General features: G+C 36.6%; 1 long non-coding RNA gene across 2 annotated transcripts; it reads left to right on the top strand.

The window, feature by feature from the left end:
- Nucleotides 1–6724: 6724 nt before the first annotated feature.
- On the top strand, nucleotides 6725–23889 carry LOC127549001 (uncharacterized). Of its 2 annotated transcripts, XR_007950502.1 has the most exons (6): nucleotides 6725–7171; nucleotides 9680–9893; nucleotides 11524–11549; nucleotides 18313–18373; nucleotides 19925–20146; nucleotides 22454–23889. It is a non-coding gene; the product is annotated as an uncharacterized LOC127549001 (long non-coding RNA). The 2 variants fall into 2 exon arrangements; XR_007950501.1 differs by lacking the exon at nucleotides 11524–11549 and having other exon boundaries at nucleotides 6728–7171.
- The last annotated feature ends 671 nt before the right edge of the window (nucleotides 23890–24560 follow it).

Here is a 24560-nt window from a genome sequence, read left to right as displayed (position 1 = left end):
TCCTCATCTATGAGCTAGAGGAGGAAATGGCAAACCACTCCAGTATCTCTGCCAAGAAAACTCCAAATGGGATCATAAAGAATTGGATATGACTGACATGACTAAACAAAAATATCAACTTATGAGGAATCTCTGCCTTCAGTTTATTCCCTTTCCAATACATTCACCATATGGCAGTGATTTTTCTAAAGCTCAGGTCAAGTCACAATCTTCCCCTACTCAATCTACTCCAGTGGTTTTCTACTAGGAGAAAATATAACTTCTATGATTAAAATGATTATACATAAAAAGCCTATATCAGATTTTTTGCTGTCTTGGGGAGTGAAGAAAAAAATTCAAACTCAAAATTTTACAAAAGTGAATGTTGAAAACTACCTTTACACATAATTGGAAAAAATAAAATACTATTAGGTAGAAAAAATTTTAAAATATAACTTTCTCTTGCATTTAAAGCCCTTCTTGGGCCAGCCACAATTTCTTTTTGCCCAGCATTTAGCATATAGTAGGCACTTAAATGTTTATTGACTGACTTTTCCAGTCTTATTAGATATTTTTCTCCTTCAATCATACATGATGAAGTCAAATTGATTTTTTTGCCATCCTTCATGTACACTATTGCATCTTTCAGCTTTGTGCCTTTGTATTAGCTGTCTCCCCCCCCCCCCCCAATGCCTGGAAAGATGGTAGAAATAATAGTGATAGTTACAGTTAACTTCTTTCTGTTTCTTTAAAATTTATAAAGGAGTTCAAACATAAAAGGTGTCCCAATATATGGCTTTAGTGCTCTTTTAAAGTTTTAATAGTTTAAAATTGCATTACGACTTTGGGGACATCCTGTGTATACACATTCAATCCTTAGAACAACATTGATTGATTGTATTTTTTCAAATACATAAAAAACATGTTTAACATATATTGGATTATTTGCTGTGTAGGAGTGGAGGTGAAGGGAAGGGAGGAAAAAAATTTGGAACACAAGGTCTTGCAAGGATGAATGTTGAAAACTATCTTTGCATATATTTTGAAAATAAAAAGCTATTATTTTAAAAAACCAAATACATTCAAAGATAGTTTTCGACATTCATCTTTGCAAAACCTTATGATGTGCCAAATTTTTCTCCCTCTCACCTTCCCTTCTCCCCTCCCCAAGACAGCAAGCAATCTGATATAGGTTAAACATGTGCAATCTTCTAAACATATTCCCATATTTATCATGCTGCACAAGAATAATCAGATCATGATATTTGTGGAAATATGTATAGAGGAATTGTACATGTTTAATGTATAATGGCTCACTTGCTGACTGGGAGAGGGGGTGGGAGAAGGGAGGAAAATTTTTTTAGAGGTGAATATTGAAAATTATCCACGTATATCTTTTGAAAATTAAAAGCTTTAATTTAAAAAAAAAGAATAATCAGATCAAAAGGGGAAAAAGCAAGCAAGCAAACAAACAACAGCAACAAAAAAAGGTGAAAATACTATGCATCAATCCACTTCAGTCTCCATAGTTCTTTCTCTGGATGTGGATGGCACAAGTCTATTGCAATTGTTTTGGATCACTAAATTGTTGAGAGGAGGCAAGTCTATCATAGTTGATCATCAAATAATCTTATTACTGTGTACAATGTTCTCTTCGTTCTGTTCACTTCACTTAGCATCAGTTCAGGTAAGTCTTTCCAGGATTTTCTATCAGATTGATTTCTTAAAACACAGGTCTGACTTATATCATTAGTCCTTTAAATAAAATCCAATAGCTCCCTATTGCCACCAAAATCTCACCTTTACTTTTAAAGTCTTCTGTAACTCCCATAACCTGGTCCCTTTCTCCTTTCCTGTCTTTCTATACCTTCTTTTCCTCCATACATTTTGAAATTCAGTATTCCTGACCTTGTTGCTCCTTACACATGACATTCTACCTCCTAATTACAAGAATTTAACTGGCTGTTCCCCATTCCTGGAATTTTCTCTCTCATCAGTTGTTTTCAGTTGTTTTTGCCTCTTTGTGACCCCATTTGGGGTTTTCTTAGCAAAGATGTTGGATGGTTTGCCATTTTCTTCTCCAACTCATTTTACAGTAAACAGGATAAAGTAACTTGAGCAGGGTCATACAGATAGTAACTGTTAGAATTCACAAAGATGAGTTTTCCTTACTCTAGGGACAGCCCTTTTGTCCAAATATACCATCAATATGATTCCCCATGCTCATGTCTGTTTTCTGGCTTAACTGGCTTCCATCAAATCTTCTGCAAGAAGTTTTTCCAAGGATTCCTTAATCTTAGTGATTTCCCTCTGATATTATCCTTAATTTTTCCTTTGGGATGATTGTTGACATGTTGTCATTCCTATTAGACCATGTGCTCTTGAAGAGCAAGCACCTGTTTCTTTTGTTTTTTTGTTTGTTTGTTTGTTTTTTGCTTTCTTTGCTTCTACATTGTTTAGCATAGCGCCTGGCAAATAGTCGGTAATTAATTAAACACAACTAACTGATGCATTTTTTTAAGAAAAAGATTAACCAAATAATAATAATTACTACCTATTAAAAAGTACAGATATTTTCTTTTTGGTGAACTATAAAAGACAGACTACAACTTTGTTTTTCAAAACTGATTAAGAAGGAAACCCCAAAATAACTTATTTATTCTGATATAGTTCTACTCTTACAACATTTTGTAATTAAATTAACTTGATGAAAGTCAATAGATCTGGATTGGAGGCCTGCTGAAAACTAGCCATTTTCCAGTTGCCATATAGTCAGGGCATATACTCCAAGATCCCGTTCCAGAAATATATTTGGCCATTTTTGCACTGAAAACAATATTATCAGCAATAGTACTGCCCTCTCCAGATCTGCACATGCCCATCCTTTTTATCATTAGGACTTTTCAGCCTATTTACTTCCCCTGGACTTTCGTCTTTGAGGTTAGGGAGTGGGCAAACAAATAAACTGTGAAATGAACTTCATTCCAAGCTCTCATAAAATTGCCAAATTCAACATAAATCAACCTAGACAGACATAATGAACAGTATCATCAAGAGGAAGTACTTCCAAGACTATATCTATCAGTCTTGACTGACAGGAAGAAAGGTTCCCTTTCTTAATTGATACCAACTAGTATCCAAGTACTCTCGGGATGACAGTTGCTATCTCTTAGAGAGGAGCTTCTTTAACTTTTCCCACTTCATTTGAGAATTTTTTACATGACCTGGATGTATAGGTATATAAATTGGTATTAAAATCAAACATTTACTGATAATAAATCATAATTTCATGACCTCCACATTCAATCATGAGATCCCATATGGGATTGAGACCCACAATGTAAGAAAATAGGTCTTAGAGGTAGATGGCTAGACAAGAATCCTCGCTAGATTCTTCTGTTTTAATGCTAACTTTCCAACAGACTTGAAAAGTTAGAATTGCTTAATCCATCGTTGAAAAGAAAATGAAATGGGTATTCCAAGGTCAATTAAACCACTATTATCTTTCATTCAGAATCATTACTTTAAGAGGGCTGAGAAACCAGGCTAATTTTCAGAAAAGGCCTTTGATCTTTTGTTCCAATTCCAAGTTAAATAATATTGTTTTTCAGGCAATGGAATTTAATATCTTCAAGTCTTTTCTAAGAGGGTTGTAAAATAATAAGTGGCCTTTAAAGTCATTGATCTTAAGGCTACTTTAGGATTCTGTCAGGAATGTGATAAGATCCTTATTCTTAGACATCATTGATACCAGTTAGCACACATGCTCTCTTAATGATGGTCACTATCTCTTAGAGACAGGTAGTTAGACAAGGTGCTTCTCTAGATTCTTCCACTCTTTTAACCCTAACCTTTCAGCAGACTTGGAAAGTTGGGATTGCTTGATACATCTCTAAACAAAAAATGAAATGAGTATTTCATGCTCAATGAATCAATTAGACATAGAGAAATGAAACATTGACTATTTTTTTAACCTGACCTTGCAAGAGAACCTTTTTTTTTTTTAAAATAATTCTCCATGTGTGTTTTGAAAACAAAGTAAAATACAAGGTAGATCTTTGGTTTTGGTTGTATAGAACTTCAGAGTGGAAAGTCCCTCTACTGAGGTACAATTAGAACTCGTTATATGACTTAATATGCATCTTAAGGAGTTCCTTGAGGGATAAAAAGTTTGAGTAACTAGTTTAGGATCATACAGCTAGTATCAAAAGTAAGATGTGAACCCATGTCTTATTAATTGAGTACAATACCCACTTAACCACACTTCCATTATTATTTTATCTAACTATTCTACATTTAGGTATGCACTGTGAATATGGAGATGCTTTTGAGTCAGGAAGATCTGGTCTTAAGTTCTGCCTCTTACACACATTAAGTGAGCCCAGGAAAACCATTATAATGATTTTCACACTGCACACTTCACAATGCACCCAGAGAACTTTCTATAAATTACAGTGCTGGTGCTGACTTGCATTGGTAGAAGGAGTTCCTTCACCTCACCTCATTGGTATAATAAGAACAATTTATATCAATAAAATCACAAGTCTCCACAAAAAAAATTATAAGCAAGAGTTTTCTACATCCTATAACTATGCAAAGAAAGATCTCTAAAAATTGTTTTGTTCTTATTTGAGTATCTTTATTTTTGGAATACAGTTATATAAGAAATGATATAGTTAATAAAAATAGACTAATGGATTGTATCAGTTAAAATATATTTGAACAATGTATTTTTATTTCTTTTCATCTTAAACTATCTCGTCCAATTTTAGTTATAATAAGTTTATTTGTTGTAACTAGTGGACATTTGTTGTAACTAGTGGATAACTGCTTTAAAAAAGAGAGCCAGATCCTGCATGTGGACCCGATGAATACTCCCTGTGAATACCACGACATTAAGCACTCTGGGAAGGTATTATTCCATTCAAGCTTTGGTATGGTGAGAGTAGAAGAACATTCACTGGTCTAAGGGGTAATTTATTGAGCTGTACCCTAGGGTCCTGAAAAAGGCAATGCTGTTCTCAAAGATGTTTCCTGGAGCAATTTGGACATTGAAAAAAATCAGGTACAATAACTGTGGAAAAATACTGCTATTCTTAGCTTTTCTTCAGACATAATGCTCACATCTGCTCCTTAATTCAGATGTTTCAAATCCAAATAAAATTATTAATCATCTTCCCTCTATATGAAAGCATGTGAAAATATAGCTTCTAATGAGAGGATCAATGAATACATGATTAGATTGAAATTTTTGAAAAGGGGAATTAAAGTGCTACTCTAGATAATCATCATCTAAAGCATCTGCTTAAAATATTGGAACTAAGCAGTTCAGCCTTTTTGAGGTCCCCAAATACATTAAGTATTTATTAATATACACAAAGTAGGGGAATGAGTGGTTTATAAATTATTATGCTTCCCTATGTAGGTTCTCCCTATTTCCACCCACATACATTTTTGAATTGTATAAAAATCTACTATAATCCCAGCTTAAGTTCTTGTACCTTGTAATTGCTTCTTATGGAAAAGCATACAATTTTACTGAATACCCCAGGATCCAAAGAGGGCCAGATTTCTCCTTATGCAACTTGAAAGAAACCCTCCTCATCTCATAGCAGAGAAATCAATCAATCAGGGAGCCTTTGTTAAGTGCTTATTACCTTCCAGGCACAGTGAGTGTTAAGGGAAAATATGGCTTTGCATTTTGGGAACTATGGAGATTCCACAATCTAAAGATATCTTTTCTGAAAGAAGATAACTTTTTTAAACAATAGAGTGTATAACTAGATGAATAACCAGATTATAATTTGATCTCAAATTTGAAATTGATTAAATGACATTTTGATGGAATTACTGTTTTAGAATTGTTCTCACAAAATGTTTTTATTCTCTCCTTCCACATCCATAAAAATGTTAAGAGGAGAGAGTGATTTCTTTAAACAACACAATCCTATAGATGTTTCTAGAGGTAAAATACAGTTCCAATTCCAATAAAGCCAGGAAAGTGAGCTCAAAGTCCGATGAATTTTAACAACTCATCATTTAATTACTGATTAAGGGTGAAATAAGGACATCAAATTAGACATTAGTGAATCTATCCTCTGGGGTCCTCAGAGTACGTATGTGGTTTATGGGTTTGAAAGATGAAAGTGACCTAGAATACTTTTGGGACACAGTTATAAGGTTTGCAGTAGATTCACCTCAGAATACAGTACTGGAAAAAGACCTCAAAGTCCATCTAGCCCCGGCATTTTACAGATGAGGCAACTGAGGTTCCAAAGGCTAAGTGACTTGTCTAAGGTCTCTCCACCAAGTTGCCTAACTCCCTCATCTAGTCCAAAAGCCTCATTTGATAAAAATGGGCACCAAGGCCATGAGAAATGGCCCCACATTATCCAGGTAATAAGTAGCAAGTCGGAATTTTACTCTGTCTTTTGATTTCAGGCTATCACGTAGATCATTTCCCCAAACAAGTCAGGGCCTCCTACAGCATTGTGCCGGGGATCAGGAGAGAGAAAGTTTAGAAAATCACCCTCACCGTTAGTGCACTGATTAGAATCCTGCACCGAGAGCCAAGTAACATTGTGTATTCTAGTTAAGCGTGCCTTGCTTAGAACCATTCACGTAGGTCGGAAAATGCCGAGACCAAGTCCATTCCATTAAACTGCAAGCCCCGAGGGCCCAAGAAACCGAGGGGCGGGCCCGGGCAGGGCAGGGCAGCCAGCTGGGCAGGGAAGGTCTTTGTGCCTACTTTGCGTGGGGAGGTAAAGTCCCTCTCCCTCCTCCCAGTGTTCTCCGACAAGCGAGGGAGTGACTCATTTGGTCTTTCTTTAAGGAGAGGAGATTTCCAGAGTAAAATGATTGGACAGTGAGATGGAAACCAATCATAAAACTTTTTTTTTCCTCTTTCTTTCGTGAGGTAAATGTTGATTTCCGGACTGAATCAGCAGCACCCAACCTCTGCTGGCAGGTGGATGACCGAGAGTAACCTCTGCGTAGCCTCAGTCAGCGGCAACCACCCTCCCGCCTCCTTAGCACAAAAGACAGCCGCAACGCAGAGCAGCTCAGCGCACAGCCTGAAGCTCTGCAGCCAGTTTGGGGGAGCAAGCAACGGCTGTGGTCCCTGACCCCAGCCCCCTCCGTCCTCGCCAAGATCGAGGAGGGAGCAGACCTGCGGAAGCAAAGCTACAACAAGGTTCGTGCTTCTTCTAGCAACCCATTTCAGAAAGGGCTGGGGATGAGAGAGCGAATAATCTAATGATTTACAGTTCGGCTGCAGCACACGCCTGGCGCCTCTCCGTTAACCGATGCCCCCCATCCCTTCCCATTCCCGATTCAAATATATCAGACATCTCTTGTACCAGAAACCTCAGCTGCCCTACGGCAGGGCGAGCTTCTTTTCTCTTATTCTTCTCCTCATCCCCACCCCCTGTCTCTAGCTCCCACGCAAGAGACTGTCAGGAAGCCTCCAGCCTCAGCAACAAACCATACCCTCCAGTTTCTCCCATCATTGGAAAGCTTCCTCCTTTCCCATCTCTTAGATATAGCTGATGCTTCCAGAGCTCAGTCTCACCTTCTAAGGCTGCTTCTCCCACGCAGGTCATTTCCAGGTCCACCCCAACCCCAGCAAAACCCAATCTTGGAAAAGAACAGTAAACTCAGGTCAGTTTCCAACAATCCTCCTAGCTTTATTCCCCTCCCTCCGCACTCAGTTCCCCCTCTTTTACACCGCCCCCCCCCCGAGAGAGGATAGCGATAATCATAGAAAACATCTAGAATTGAGTTATATGAAGGAAATAAAAGACACTGAATTTCACACTTTTCCGTGGACTAAGAATGAGATGAGAGAACGTTACTTGGGGATCCCCCCTAAAAGTCCCTAGAATTTCTGAAGCAGAAAGATTTGCACATCTTCAAGTGTCTCTCAATTTCACGTGGCACTCCATCCCTGGCAGACCCGCAGACCCCATCTCTCTCCTTCCTTCCTATAATCAGGGCTGTTTTGTTCTCAGGATAATCTCAGGTGGCAGGAAAGTATCCCCTCCTCAGTCCCCGACCTATTTCACATAGTTACCTGCTCAAGTTCATTTTAAGAGGGGGACGAGATTAATCCTAATTAATCTAAAGAACGCTGCCCCCAAGGTGTAGTCCTCCCCACCAGAATCCCTAGAATCTTCCTCACTTACCGCATCCGTAGCCTATCTCTTCAGCCACCGGCTGCAACGCTGCTACTACACGTTCTGACCGCCTCCTCCTTTGCCCACTTTGACTTCATTCATCCCCTTTCACCGAGACTCCGCCCCTATTTTCGAGTGGCTGTCACGGCCTCCAATCGGACAGGACATAGGTCTATGGCCTTACTGACAGTGGCCAATTGCCGTGCTGGCTCAGGATCCTCCGTTTCCCCCTCCCACACACAGCCTCCCCCCTCCCACCCCAACTAGCCCCAGTTTGAGCACCTGAAATTGACAGTTGGAGAGGGTTTGTAAAGAGAGGTTGGCAGATTTGAGTGAAGGAAAGTCTGTAGGAGAGAATGGATCTTCGAAAAGGCGTGCAATAGAAAAGGAAAATATTAATTTCTTCGACAAATAGTCAGAACCTGCTGGGTGTAGATCGAAGTAAAGGGGGGAAAGGTTAAAAAGAGCAACGAGAGATTCGTTCTGGATGTTGAAATAGATATATAAAATTAAACTGGAAGGGACCTTGAAGATCATTCTAGGTCAGCCTTCTCACTTTACTGATGAAGAAACGAAGGTTTGCTGAAGTCATCAACCTAGAGTGGCAGAAGTAGGATAGTTACCAGAGGAATATTTGTTTTTAGGGGGGAAATGGAAGGGGGGGGCAGAAAAATTGGGTGTGGAGGAAGTGAAATTAACAACTATTTCCTGCCTTACCGAAAATAACTGCCATAGGGTACCAACTATATTGAGGGGTGAATACTTCCATGTTTTTCACTCCAGTTTTAGAGGGAAAGGGAAGGTCACAGAAGAGAGAGAGAGGAAAGGCTTTATTGGAATAACAGGGAAATGGGGCAAACTGAAGGAAGAGTAGTCCAAGGGACAGAAAGTGGATATGAGGACTACACCTAGGTGCTAAGATCCCTAGAGCTCTGCTAAGCAAGTTTTCCTGGTGGTATTGAACTGTTTGGTTTAATTTCAGGAGCCCTTGTCAAATTAAAACCTACCACATCTATGTCAAGATTATTCATTCTTTTCATGAATATTTGTTTAAGCCAAGAAACTATGAAAAATTTTAGCATGAAATTTCAATTCTGGAATTTTATAGCCCTCCATAATCTGCCTCCCCACATTCTAGGTTTTAATGAAATTGTACTGTTAGCTGCTCCCCATGTGGTCTTTTCCTCTCTCCCCCCCAACTCCCTTCTATAAGCTGTTCTCTATTCTTAGAAGGTTTTTAGCCTTTCAAAATCCATATCTTCCTTCAAGATTCTGCTCAAAGAACCCTTTCTCTTTGCAACTTCCACCCATTCTTGAAAGTGATTTTCCCCTCTTCCGAGTTTTCCCAGAGAAATTTATCTATTATTCACCTTTACCCCTTCATTATTGTACTTAATTGTAGCCTATCTCTCCCATTAGATTGCTAATTCCTTAAAACTAGGGATTGTGTTTTCATTTCTGTGTATCTAGCATTTAGCATAATGCCTTGTACATAATTGTTTAAAGATTTTCTATATTTTACTCAGAAAAGGACAGAACCTGTCATGAAGTACCAATGGCCTATCCAAGGAGTCCGAGCAATTGATTTCAATGAAATTTACAACACATATTTATTAAGTTTCTACTATATATAAGATACCATGCTGGATTATGAAGATATAAAGACAAACATGAAACAATCCATGCTCTCCAGTATGCTGCATTCACACCTTGGCAGATGGGGAAGGACCATGTACACAAGTAAGTAAATATTCAAATGAGTAAATTTCAAGAAGGAAAGAATACTAATAACTGAGGAAGAAGCAGGAAAGGGCTCAACCTATGATTTGAAGGAAGCAAGGAAATCTAAAAGATGCAAGGAAAAAGGTAGTTCATTTAAGATAAGAGGAACCATTTCTCCTATGATACAGAGGTGAAAGGTGGAATATCATCTCTGGGAATTGGCTAGCAGGAGTGGGCAGGTATCAGAAAGCTGAACTATCTTTCCTTGTAAGGAACCCATTCTACTTCTTCAACCTAATACTTATCTGATACTTGCTCCAATTAATTACTCCCTTTCTCTTATATTATTAACCAATTATTAAATTAGGATTAAAGTTTGTTCTTTCTATTTTCTAATGGGTAGCATGTTTCTATCAAAAGCAATCATGAACCATTGAAATCTGATAAGACAGTTCAGGAAAATGAATGGGAAAATGATGAGAAAAGAGTATAGTTATTGATAGGGAGGAGGACAGTGTGTATTCTGGTGTTAGGACTTCATAACAGGGAAAAGGAAATGAGATCAAGGATAATATGGAAACTTTAAGCACTGTATGACAAATAAAAAGTCTGAGAGACATAATTTCTGGGTAATTATCAATCATTTTATTAATTACAGTTAGCAAATTATTAATAAAAAGATAGTCATTTGGCTTTATCAACCAAAGAGGAATCATGGAGGCCACTGGTGCATGTATGTACTTGGAAGAGTGGGTATTCAGGACAGGTAGAAATCAACTCTGATTATTTAATAACTGAGAGAATGAATAGTATAATGAGAGGTAGTCTTATTTTAATGAGAGGCTGGGGGATATGACATTGATTATGTCACTCCTTATGTCAAGCCAAACCACTCTCTGGGCAGTTTATACAAAGGAATCTATCCTCTACCCAATCAGTGAACAATGAGAAGTGGTGGGATAAGAATTCCATTTAGAAAAGATGGTCTTGGTGGTATAAATTTTTGTGCAAGGTCAGAATTGTTTTTGAGAGACTGGGCTTTCTAAGAAAACAGAAAGGACAAACTTGAATCCTAATTTAATAATTTGTTAATAATATGAGGGAAAGGGAGTAATTTTTCTCAACTGGGATTTTTCTTTAGTGGGTTTCCCCAACAACAACTGGTTTCCTCAAACAAGGAAATGATTCAGACAGAGGAAAAACATAGGATTATAGATTTAAAAGGTATTTTTAGAATAATAAAATGTAATCATTTTACAGATGAAGAAACTGAGACCAAGTGCAATTGAACTCAGGCCTGTTCATACTTTTCCCACTGTTTATTGCTGCTGCTTCTTTAGCAAGTAACCATAGTCATAGTAACTCAAAAATGCTTGTGATGGCTCCATGGCTACTTTATCAAGAACCCAAGCTTCACTTGTATAACCTGAGCAATCACTATAATTCACCCATTTCCTTTAGTGATTTAGACCTTGCCCAGAGAATTACTAGATTGCTTTAAAAACATTATATAAGGATTAAATGCGGGACTCCAATGTTTCAGTCATTACAGCCATTAATTTAAATTGTCCAAACTCAACCTTCAGTTTTATTCTTTGGAATACTGCATCATTAAAAAAATATTCTTTTGCTTTTTGCCGGCCCTCAGATCTCCTCTGAAGCACCAGGTGGGAGGTGAGTCCTGTTATTTCAGTACATTGTGTAATGCCATGGCATATTCTAAAAGTTAACTCTACCACAACGTAAGAAAATCATCTGAGGCAATACAGAAATGCAGGTCAGAAGGACATAGCACAACAAACCTGATGGACTGGAACCTAGTAGCATTATGGAATAATAACAGTTTATTTATATTGTTTTCTCAAATGTTATTTATGAGAGAAAAATAACAAAGGAGGAGACAGAAGACCAAGTTCAATGTTCCCCCTAGGACAGCTGTTAAGGGGAATCCTTCCATGTTCAGGCACTAACATAGGATTTGTTACCATTGTTTGACAACTTTAAGTACAATTTCATTTTTCCTATGTAAATTTGGAGAAGCCTGAAGAAAAGAAGCAAGATTGTGTTTTTAGTAGTTCTCTTCTCCCTCTCTAAGTAGTCTGTATGAATTTTATCTATATGGATAGATTTTTTTTTTCAATTAGGAAAAGAAGCATGGGCTAAGTGTTATGGGCCAGAACTTGAAAGAAGGTGCTAAGTCACTGGAATTGATAGAGACAATGCTTATGTACTTAGTTCATACTTTTAGAGTTCACACCTGTAAGAGAGTTCACACATTAGAGTTCACACTTTTAGAGAGCATATATAAGGAGGAGCCCATTAAAGAACAAGCCCACTCTCGGGGAGGTTCACAAGTCAGAAACCCACAGTCCCACTGTTGGAGGAGAAGTTGAGATTCATTCCATTTTCCACCTTTGTGCTGGTTGGAGGCTTTGGATTCAGAGGGAGCTAGAGACTGAAGCTGGCAGAGGCAAAAGACGACTGGCAAGAGCTCTTGCAACCAAGGAGAGAGATAGGCCTCTAAGAAAGGTAACTGGGCTATTTTGGAAGAGACAATAAAGGACTGGACTTTAACACCTGCATTTGAGGTGATTATTACACTAAACTGAAAGGAAGACTGCCTCCAGAAGCCCCCCAAGAAACCTGCTCCCAAAGAACAATATACTTGAGAGAAAAGAACATTACAGTTAATAAACTTTCTCATAGTCATAGAACAAACTAAGGTCAAAGCCAGGAATGGGATGCTACTGATTTAATGAAACTCTGCAAATATATCAATTATGGACTGAGAAATACCTTTGCTGGTATATATACTTGGAAAAAAATACCTGTCTTGTTTTCAATATGTGGTCCTTTCAAGCTCTAGTGGGGACAATTATTAAATTATTAAATGCTGTTATTCTGGCTGTTATGTAATTGAAGGAGATAGGGACTAGACTGTGAAATCATTGATAAAGGAAATTTCCATGTGAGGAAACTCCCTCTAGTTAATGCAAATTTGCACATTCTATACACCTTGTGGTATTAGAGGGTTACTGAGAAATTAAGTGATCTGCCCAGTCACATAGTGTATTAGAGAAGGATCTTGAAACTAGGTCTTTCTTGAACCTAGAATAGAAAATATTCATTACCAAAGTCTTTGGTATTGTCAAATGGCTCAATGTGAGAGAACTGAATAATTGTTTTTATTAATGTGAATGAAGTAAAAGAACAAGCCTTATCATCTATTTTGCTACTTCACTCTAAGGACCATAGTACCTTCCCTTCTGACTTGCAGCTGAAACATGTAGTTAACTATCTCTATTAGAACATGACCTTCTTGAGAGGAGGAACTTTTTATTTCTCTATCTGCATCCTCACTGCTTATTACAATTCTTTGCACATAATAAGAGCTTAATAAATACTTTTTCCATTAATTCATTTCTGGTTTTGAAGCCAGCTCTCTGTCCACAATGTCATATTTCTCTTGACATAGAGAGTAAATGACATGATGATATGAGATAAAGTGGAATTTGGACTGGAGACAATGGAAAGGTCTAGAAGGCATGTGAGATTAAGCCAATCCCTGCTTTGTAAATGCAATAAAAAAGTAAAAATCAATGGATTTATGGATAGGTAAACAGTGTACAGGTGACCAAATAAGAGATATGTTAGTTAAGAATTGGTCCTTATGAATGATTGACCCAATTAGGAATCATTCAAACCTCTCAATCTACAGAGACCTAGTAGCTATCAGGATGGAAGAAATTAAAATATGTTATTCTGGAACCAATTCAAATTAGTTCCCAAGAGCCAATTGTTAAATTTGTAGTGTAGCTACATCTTGGGAATTGTCAAATGCTACAAACTGGGGCTTAATTTATTGTTTTTGGATTATCCAGATTTGATAAAATGATGGCGAAAATGTTAGTGTAGATTCAATGTAAAGGTATGTTTAGTCTAGTGTACATTCCCTACTATGATCCAGTTGTTAAGGATTTACCTACACCCCTAATTGAAATGGGATTAGCTAGAAAACATTCCGGGAAGGACAAATATATTTTCTTCTCACAATGTAGCATTTCCATTCTAAAGACAGTAGCAACCATTATTATCCCTAATTCTTTTACCTGATATTTAAGTGTCTCTATTGAACCCAATATACTTTCTCAAACATATCTCATATTGCTGTCTCTGTGTAGATGACTCTTTGATCCAATCTTAGTTGATCCAACTTTTTGATCTAACCCTAGTCCCTAACCCAAGTTCCAATCATATATCACAACTGCCTACTGGACATTTCAAACTGGTTTTTCCTTATAGATCTCTCAAACTCAACATGTCCAAAGCAGAACTCATTCTTCCCCTCCAAACCCACATCTTTTTAGTTCTCTTACTTTTGCCCTACCATCTTTCCAGTGACTGAAATTCTCAACCTCAGTCTCATCTTTCACTCTGTACTCTGACTCAATCCACATTTCTAATTTTTTTGAATTTTAATCTTATCATCTCTATCTTTACAATATTTCTTACATATATTCACCTCTCTCCACTCACACATTTTCTACTTTCATTCAGGCCCTCATTACCTCCTATTTGGACTATCATAATACCCATCTATTTGGTCTTTCTGTCTTAAATCTCTATCCCTTACAATCATGTGCCACGCAGGCTTAAAATATTATTTTCCTAAAATTTTAATCTGACCTATGTGAGAGGATGACTAGAATACTGAAACCGAACTCGAGAAAACACAGGTTTGACTTCTAGCTAAGACATTCATTTGCTTTGACTTCAACTAAATAATTTCACCTCTCTAAACCTCCCTTTCCTCATAGGTTGAATTGAGTCAAGTTGACAAGTTTTATTAATGGCTTATTATATGCCAGGCATTGTCTGCTTTGGATCAACAATAATCTCCTCAATTTAACATTTTAACCTTTTAACAACTTATTTCCTTCATGCCTTTCTAGTCTTTTTATACTCTCTAGTCCTGTCCAACCATACTCTTATTTCTTGCTGTTTCTCATGCTAAGATACATTCCTTTCTCCCCTTTGTTCCTAGAATACCCTGCCACTTTTTATGCCAAACCTTTTCTCATTTCCCCCAGCTACTAGTGCCCTCCTTCCCCAAACTACTTCATATTCCTTATGTAAATAGTCTTTACAAACCAACGCACATATTTATTACACGTGCATACATGTGTATACAATTGTGTAGTGTCTGCATTGTTTTGTCCTTTGTTTTTGAAGAGGACCATTACATCAGGGAGATGATGCCATGACATGGAAGTGAATTGGATTTAAGAAAGAAAGGCTCTGTCCACGGTCACCTTGCTCCATTTTTCCTTCCGGAGCCATCTAGATGGCCAGATATAGATCAGGATGACTGGAGATGACTCTGGATGAAATGGGAGACCTTGGCCTTTTTAAACTAAGGTTTTCAACAGGTCACAATTTGACTGAAGTCACAGCCATTCAGGATTAAGCCTAGGTAGTAACTGAAGCAAAGAATGGCCCCCCACAAAAATCTAAATAAATAAATTAGGAAAGGGAAGACCCCCAGTGTTTCTGGCCAAAACCGAAATGATTGCTATTTACATTCACCTTTAGTCAATCAGGACCCAAACAATGACCAATTGGGGCTTGACCTGGAACCTACTGTTGGCCAATCAATAAGTCAGAGTGACACACATTGTATGTATGTAGATGCGTATATGTAGTTATATGTAAGTGTATGTGTGCATAAACACATATATGAACAATGATACTTACATTCATGCCTTTATTCCATTGTTAGAGAAGTAGCCTGACAAAAGGGATAAATAAATGAGTTTTGAATCAGAAATATCTGGATTTGTATCCTTCTTCTTAAATCTGTATGAGCTTTGGAAAGCCAAATAACTTCTCTAAATACTAGTTTTCTTGTCTGTAAAGCTTTTCTCACAAACTTGTTGTGAGGCTTTAATGGAAAAATGAATGTAAAGGATTCTGCTTTACAAATACTAGTTATTTTTACTAGTTAGTCTGTTTAGATTGTTCTTCCTTCCTTTCTTTGCCTATTGAATTCTTATTTGTTTTTGCAAGCTCAGCTTAAACATCATCTTCTCCATAAATTCTTACATTCTCTTCTAAATCTCATCGGTAACATTCTTACTCCTAGATTTTCTTGCACTTCTTTAATGTACTTATTATAAGACATTATATATTATATCATTTGCATTTGTGTCTTTTTTTTTTCCCATTGGATTGTCAGCTCTGTGAGTATGGGAGCTAGTCCTCACTAGTAAAAAAAAGTAAGACAAGAATAGCATGTGTGTATGTGCATAATTGCCTTAAAAACACCTCCAAAAGTGCTTTTCTCACAACTATCCATATTACAGATTAAAAAAACTGAGGCCTAAAGAAATAAAATGAGTTACGTGTAGTCACACAATAAGAAAATCGCAAAGTCCAAATCCGAACTCTGATGTACTGTGTCAGGATATCAAGAACTCAGGTGATCTGACTCAAAATTTAGCATGCTTTCCACTAAACAAACTCATAATAATGAACTGAGTTGTTCAAAGTCATACAGTCAAGGTCAGAATATAGATTTGAATTTATATCTCTTAATCCAAGTTTAGAACTCTCTGTAGATATAGATGTAAAAAATAAACACAAATCTTATTCTCTCTACATAATTCCTTATATTCACAAAATAACCTGTTGGCTTTAGGAGAACTCATGATTTGATCTTAATCAGAGCATTTGTGTTCTTTTTAAATGAAATGGCTAGAGCATTTTGTTATAGGAAAGTGGGCCCTCTGTTGATACAGCTGTGCAAGAACAAAGCATCAATTGCACAAATTAAAGTAACTTTTGAAAGTGATCATTCAACTCTCACTATGGGTCAACAATAACTGGAGACACAGTGAATGAATGCAAACTTCAATTCACTGAAAATCTAGAGCTAAGAAGTAAATTTGTAGAGCACTTCATGGAGGACTTTTCAGAACTCAATCAGGAAGGGAGCCGAGTAGTCTTGCCTTTGAAACTATTGTGAAACCAACTCCCTCAATTACAAGAACCTGATGATAGAGACAAGGATTTTAAGTAGAAAAAAATAGTTAGTTGTCCATATTTCCTCATCTATTCAGATGTCTCTTAATAGTTGTTCTGTGACTTAACTAGAGGCACACAGAGTTGCCAGAAGAAGGTAGGTGAGGCTTACTGAACAGGGTATAACATTTTACACTACTGTGTATTTCACATTATTTTCTAATCGGCATATCCATACATGCTGAATTCCTCATCATTTCACACACATATGATACTTATTTCTATTTACTTCTACTTCTAGAAATGCTTTCCTCACTCTTATTAGTACCAAATTTACTTGTTCTTCAAGATGTAGCCCATGTATCATTTGTCTTTAAAGGCTTCCTTTTGAGAAAACCCTGGCTTTTCCTGCTCTTTTCTATTCTCTTCTTGTATTTTCTGAATTGTAGACAAATATGTACACTGCACTATGCCTCTCAGATGTATGATTTAACCTGGTAGAATTTATGTATAGCAGAAAGTTTTACATTATAATGGATTTCCATGATATTTGGAATTGAAGTACATTAGAAAAAATAACAGTTGGTCTCCCTTCCTCAGATCTTTTGCTACTTAAATCCATATTCCACAGGAATGAAAAACTAATTTTCCTGAAGTGCTAATCTGATCATATCAATCTCTCCTGAACAACAAACTCCAGTAGCTCCCTATTGCCTTGAGGATTAAATATAAACTTCCATTTATTATTTAAGGATCTTCATAATTTATCTTTCTTTCCACTCTTCTTATGCCTTGACTACCTTCTTTACATTTTGCCATCAAGCCATATGGAACTACATATGCTGTTCTATACATAGGAAAAGCTATGTTTTATTTCCTACCTTCATGTCTTTGCACTGAACACCTAGAATATGCTCCCTGTTCATTTTTGTTCTTAGTTTCCTTTAAGACTCAGTTTAAGGACCACCTTCATCTTAGAGTCTTTTATGATTCCCCTTAGATGTTATTGTACTTTTCCCTCAAACTATATTTTCATTCCCTCTCTACTCTCCATTTTTTCTCCCTCTTCTCCCTTCCTCTTTTTCTTCTCCATTCTCCTTTCCATATAATTATATGTAATTGTAGGATATGTAGTACTTATATTGATTACATATATACATGTATTTACTATTTATGCACTTATTATATCCTCCATTACAATATAAGTTCCTTAAAGGTAGGGACTTTCATTTTGTCTTTGTATCTCTAAAGCTTAGCAGTGTTTGATATATAAAGTGCTTAATAAATACTTGTTTACTGACTAGACAGTTCATTCCAATTTCAGTTTTCATTTGTCTCATTTGTTTATGTGTGTCTCTTGCCTGGTCTCTGCTTACTCAATAAGGTTACTTGTTTCTACTTGTTTCTCCTGCTGCAGTAAACTAAACAGAACAAACAAAGAAGAAGAAAAGAAAACAAAGAAAAAGTAAAAAGATGAGGTAATTACTGAGAATAAGTGGACAACAGGTACAAAGATTCTTACTGCAAAATATGCTTTTCAAGTTGGATCAATGTTTGGAGGTGGGAGAGTTGTTCTAAATGCCTAAAGCATTGTTGAGTTCCCTCAAATATACCCTATCCCTTATCTTCAACACTGCTTCTGTATTTCAAAAACTTTGTGATTTCATCAGTGTAGGTGCTCTGCCAATATAGATCTTAATCACTCCTAAACTTACTAGATACTTATGAATTAATATGACCCAAATAGATACAAATAGATATTTAATTATGTATTAATTGCCCATATAATATATGTAATAATTATATATTATATATAATTTAATTATATAGATATAGTTAATTTTAGATATCTACATATATATGTATATGTAGATATGGTCATCATCATATATGTAGATATGGTAATCAGGACCCAATTTTTTGATGTTGGACCTCTCTGCATTTAGCCAAGCTTGTTTTCATGCAATAGATATTCATTCTGTTGCTGGTCTCATACTCAAACTTTCCAACTTGATAAATACCAGAGTTGGGACTCCACTGGCATAGCCAGAGCCAGTTTCACAATATGGTGAGTCAGGACAAGAAGGGATTAGTGACATCACAGAGTCAGAGCTAGAAGGAGCCTTAAAAGCTATTGGGATGAATCCCCTCATTTTAGAGATAAGGAGGAGGTCTTGAGAGACTCAGCAATTTGCCCAGAATCACACAGGTAATACAAGTCTCAGATGGGATTTAAAACCTACATGCCTTATCAACTATTAGGAAAACTTATATTTCCTTAAAGACTACTTTTTATCATTTCACTATCCAACTAAAACGAACAAAACCAAACCAAAAAGTCTTTTGTGTCTTCCCACTGTCATTCAGATTTCTGAAACTGACATTTTAAGACCTTCAACACTTTGGCTGTTTATTTTTATCTTAAGTTATCCTAAGTTTATTTCTATCCAAGTCACCCTTATATTCTCTAACTTAAATCCTCAGCACCACCATGTTAGTTTTCTACTGTGCCATAGATTATCTCAACTTTGCTAATTAGAAAACTAATTAACTGGCTGGTTGATGAATTAATCAATAAAACTTTGATCACTTCTCTGCCTTTGTATCATGTCATTTTCCATTTTTGTAATGCCCTTTCTTTCCTACCACCCATTCCTATTTTCTACCTATTTTTCCTATCTATTTTCTATTTACCTATCCAAATCCTTATATAAGGGGCACAAATGTATGCTTTCTTTGGGAAATGAAACATCCAAGGATCTTTGACAGGAAATGATATTCAAAATGAACTCTCATTGGAAACACATACTTTTCATGCATCTGGTTAAAAACAAACAAACAAACAAAAAAGCAAAAGTCTGTGGCAATTCTCTCATGGAAGGATGAGACATGTAAGAGATGATAGCAGAGCTAGATAAAAAGACAAGAAAATAGGAACTGCATCTAAGTATATATTACCTAGTATAAACTAGGGGCAACGTACCCTGGTAGAAGAAACTATAAAAGGCTTGTTTTGCTTTTTTCCCTAGAAAACAACAACACTAACTGCAATGTTCCACCATTTTATGATACATTGCATATGGCATGGCATTGAAACTTCAACATTTCCATCTGAGGAAGTAATTCTTTGCAAATCCAGGGACTTCAGAGCATAACCATTTACCAGCCTGTAGTACTATGCTGAGAGGTCAATGAGGAGCAAAGAAAAAGGAAGAAGTGGAATCACTTATGGATGCTCAATTTTTTAAAAGGTAGATATGAGTGAAACTGCTTGTGTTCCTCTCTTTTTGTGTCAAAGACATCAAATAATCTAGGTTGGATTAACTTTCACCTTTCAACCTTGAAGTTCTGGGAGCCTTGAGAGATGGGAAGCCTTGAGAAATGAGTTGTGAGAGTTCTTGAGTCTTAATTTGATTGCTCATTTCCTATCTCAAATTCACTTTAAGTAAATGTCCTTTTATTTAGTAAGATGTTATGTGTGTCCTTCTGGTTTTGCTGGAGAAATTTAATGGAAATGGAATCTTATAAGTTGTCTTTTGACATGGATAATTATCACTCAGTTCAGTCTGTCAGCACGCATTTATCAATCACCTATCTATGTGCCAGTATTTGCTTAGCTCTGAGGATGCCAAGAAATGCAAAATACAGTTCCTACCCTAAAGAAACTCACAGTATAAAGTGGGATGCTGGGAGCAGCAAGAAGACAACTACATCAAATAAGATATGGGGTAAATTAGGGGTCACTGGAAAAGACAGCTTAAAGAAGATGGAATGTGAGCTGAGACTTGAAGGGAAATCCAGGAGGCAGAGATAAAGGGGAAGAGAGTTCTAAACATGGGAGACAGTGAAAATTCTTAGAGCTGGGAGATGGAATGTGAGAAACAGCAAGGAGATCAGTGTCCCTGGATGGCAGCATATGTGGAGGGGCGTAAGATGGAGAAAAGTGAAAAGATAAACGGGGATTGGATTATAGAGACCTTTGGAAATAAAAGAGATTCAATATTTGATCTTGGAGGCAAAAGGGAGCCATTAGAATTTACTGAATGGAGTTGGTGGTAAGGCCACATGATCATATTTGTGATTTAAGAAGATCACTTTAAGAACTGAATAGAGGATGGATTGTCATGGGAGAGATTTGTAGCAAGGACATCACCAAGAAGGATATTGCAATAGTCCAAGCATAAAGTGATAAAATCCTAAACCAGAGCAGTCAGAGGAGAAAAGGAGTCACATACAAGGAATGTTAAACTGGTAGAAATGACAGATTGACTTGGCAGTTGATTAGATTTGGAGGAGCAAGTAGTAAAAGTGCCACAGATTTAGCAATAACTATCAAGAGGTGCTATTAGACAGATTCCCAAGGAGTTTCATTTTGAGGGATACTCAATCGTTATATTTTTAATTTAATTTTTTAAAAATAAGGCTAGTTGGAGTAGTTGATCAGGCTGAATTCATGTGTTCTATCTAGTATTTCAAGAACTATCTTTTCCAAAGTTATAATTTGATAGAAACAAGTTTTCACAAAAACCCTGATCATGTCAATAGCAATTATTATGAAAAGATTCATGGACTAGGACAAGCCATACTGATTTGTTCCTTTGAGTTCTTATGACATTTTGTACCACTCTTCAGAAAGTGTAAAACAAAATTTCCTTTATGATTATTTAGCTATTTTGGGGCTTTTCAGACAATAGCATTTATTAAGTAGTTACTATGTGTCAGACACTTGGACACAAAAAATGGCAAAAACATAACCCTTGCTTTCAAGGAACTCATATTCTAATGGGGGAGATTAGATTTAAAAAACAGTATACATAAGATATATACAATATAAGTATAAAGCTATCTCAGAAGCAAAGTATTAATTTGGTAGGGAATGGGGAAAGACCTTTTGCAGCTGTGAGGATGGAGAAAAGTTTTGAAAGAGGCCAAAGAAGCTAGAAATAAGGAAGGAGAGCATTACACAGGATTGGGGGCATGGAGTTGGAGATAGCAGATCATGTGTAGAACCCATGGAGAAAACAACAAAGAAGAAAATTGGAAAGATAGCAAGGATCCATATTATAAAGGACTCTAAAAGTCCAACAAGAATATTTTACATTTAATTCTGATTGTAACAGGGAGTCATCAAGGAGGTCCTACCCGTGCTTTAGGAAGTTTACTTGGGCAGTTAATTGGGGGAAGAATTGTATGGTGATATCCTTGAGGCAGGGACTAATCAGAAGTCTATTTCAATAGTTTTATTTCCCCAGCTAGATTGTAAAACATCAGTGATTGAGTTTTAAACATTTAAAGGGAAGGATCCTTCCTATAACTCCTCATCCAAAGTCCCCAACACCTTTGTTGCTCAAGGTACACTTGGTTAAAGTGAATTGGGTTGATGAGGCCCACTTTTCTGATTGGATCCCAGAAAGCAAAGAAGGAGGTAGAACTTGTAACTGAATATCATATAAAAACAAATAGGTTTAACCATTTTTTTCTTTCAGTCATAAAAAGGCCTTGCCAAAGCCCAATCTCTTTTCTTCTGTGTCTCATTTTTCTTCTTTGCTCTCTTGTAGAGTTGGCTCCCCACTATCAAAGAGGTTTATCTGCATTCCTTCTTGGGAAAGGTGTAGTATGCACAAGCTAAACTGATGTGTTTTGGCAAGATAAGTTTCTTTGGAAATCTAGGTGAATTTTCTGCTGCTTCTGCATTTTCCTTTACAGAAAAGTTATTGTGTTCCATTGTACCTATCACTGAATATGAGAGAACATGACAGATTTCAAATGTGGTACGTATGCAAACTATTTTCCTTTAACAGATTTAAAACTAGATTAGTAAAACAAAAATTTTGTTTTATTCCAATTATACCTGTATATTAACTTTTTAATACACATTTCTTTATGAATCTTTATGGGAGAAAAAAATCAAAATAAAAGGGAAAAACCATAAGAGGAAAAAAAAAACAGAAAAAAATGAACATAGTATGTATTGATTTACATTGTCTCTACAATTCTCTTTCTGAATGCGGATGGTATTTTCTATTCAAAATTTAACTTCTAACAAATTTTAAAAGCAAATGGAAGACCCTATAAATGGTGATGTTTCTGTCAGTACTGCAGTCAATAGAAGCTGTGTTATATGTTTTTCCTTTGGTCCAGAACTGATGTTATTGCTGTAAGGCTCTCCTCCTGAGGAAACTCTCTCCTCTACTAATGCAGAATTGCAATTTATAGAATGGGAGAGATTCCTGAGGGCACTGAGAGGTTAAGGAAGTTAAATGACTTGTCCAGGATCACAAGGACCAGTATGTCAGAAGCCAGACTTGAGTTCATACGTTTTGGACTTTGAGATCAGTTTTCCATCCACTACCCACTACTGCCTTTTATATTACAGGGCTCCGAGCAGCAAATAAGAGGTGGTATACAGTACAATATACAATAAAATACACAATAAAAAATACTAATAAGTAAATACAATAAAAACACATACAATAAAAAATACTAATTCTGGAGCCAAAAAGGCCTGGGTTCAAATCTTTTCTTTGCTGCTTACTGCCACGGTTATTTAGTCACTAAACTTTCCTGGGCCTCAGTTTTCTTATCTGTAAAATGAAGTTACATTAAAAAGGGCCTTTTCAGCTACGTATATGTATGAATCAATGTTTATTATACATTGTATAGGACTTTGTGAAAAGTCTTGGGGTGGTGGAGAGAGGCACATGTAATCTAATGGAGGAAATAAGACTCTTACAGAGATAACTATAACATAAGGCAGAATGGACTAGGTAACATTTGAATAGTGCAAAGTTCATTAGATCTTCAAAGGAAGGAAAGAGCCCTCTTAGAGAACTCACTTTCAAGCAAAACTGAAAGTTCACATATAGCACTGGTTATAATTAATTGTTGTTATTAAAAAAAAACACAATCATGGAAGTAATTAAAATCATGTGGTAATAATATTGAAATGAATCAGGAACTAATCCCAAATTCTAATTCAGAGTGCAATATTTCATTCCCCTGGGATTCTCTCAAGAAAAGTCTCTGGTATTTCCATCATCTTGAATGAGATACGTTCCACCCAGAACTTTATAGGATCATAAGAGAGATCATTGGAAGAGACTTTAGAGCTAGGTCATCTGACCCAGTGCTCTCATTTTATATATGAGGAAACAGGCCCATAGTGGTTAAAGAATCCATTTAAAATCACACAGATAGCAAATGGCAAACCTGGTTCACAGGATCCAACTCCTTTATTTTACATATTTTCTACTGAGATTCAGAGAAGTTGTGACTTGCCTGGAGTCATACATTAGCAAGGGTCTGAGGTCTTCCCAATTTCAACTCCAGTATACTACCTACTATGTCACATCATTTTGGTGTTCTCTTCTTGCCTTATTCTCATTTCCTTTTCTCTCTTCCCTCTTTTCCTTTCTTTTTCTCTTTATTTTGAAACCGAGTCTTCCTGTTTAACTCAGGCTAGAAATGCAATGGCCAATTCCACTCCTGAGTGGTATGGAAGCTTTAATCTGTCCTTTCTCTGACTTAGGCTGGTCCCCTGACTTGAGGGATCACTTGGATGTTAGATTATTGTGGACATCTTATGGCCTTTAGCCCTATTTTAGCTCAAAATTCCGGGGCTCTACCTCACTCTCCTTGGTAGCTGGAATTATGAGTATGCACTAA

The sequence above is a fragment of the Antechinus flavipes genome, chromosome 2, assembly GCF_016432865.1.
Source record: "Antechinus flavipes isolate AdamAnt ecotype Samford, QLD, Australia chromosome 2, AdamAnt_v2, whole genome shotgun sequence".
Taxonomy (NCBI): domain Eukaryota; kingdom Metazoa; phylum Chordata; class Mammalia; order Dasyuromorphia; family Dasyuridae; genus Antechinus; species Antechinus flavipes.
This window is presented reverse-complemented; position numbering and strand designations above follow the sequence as displayed.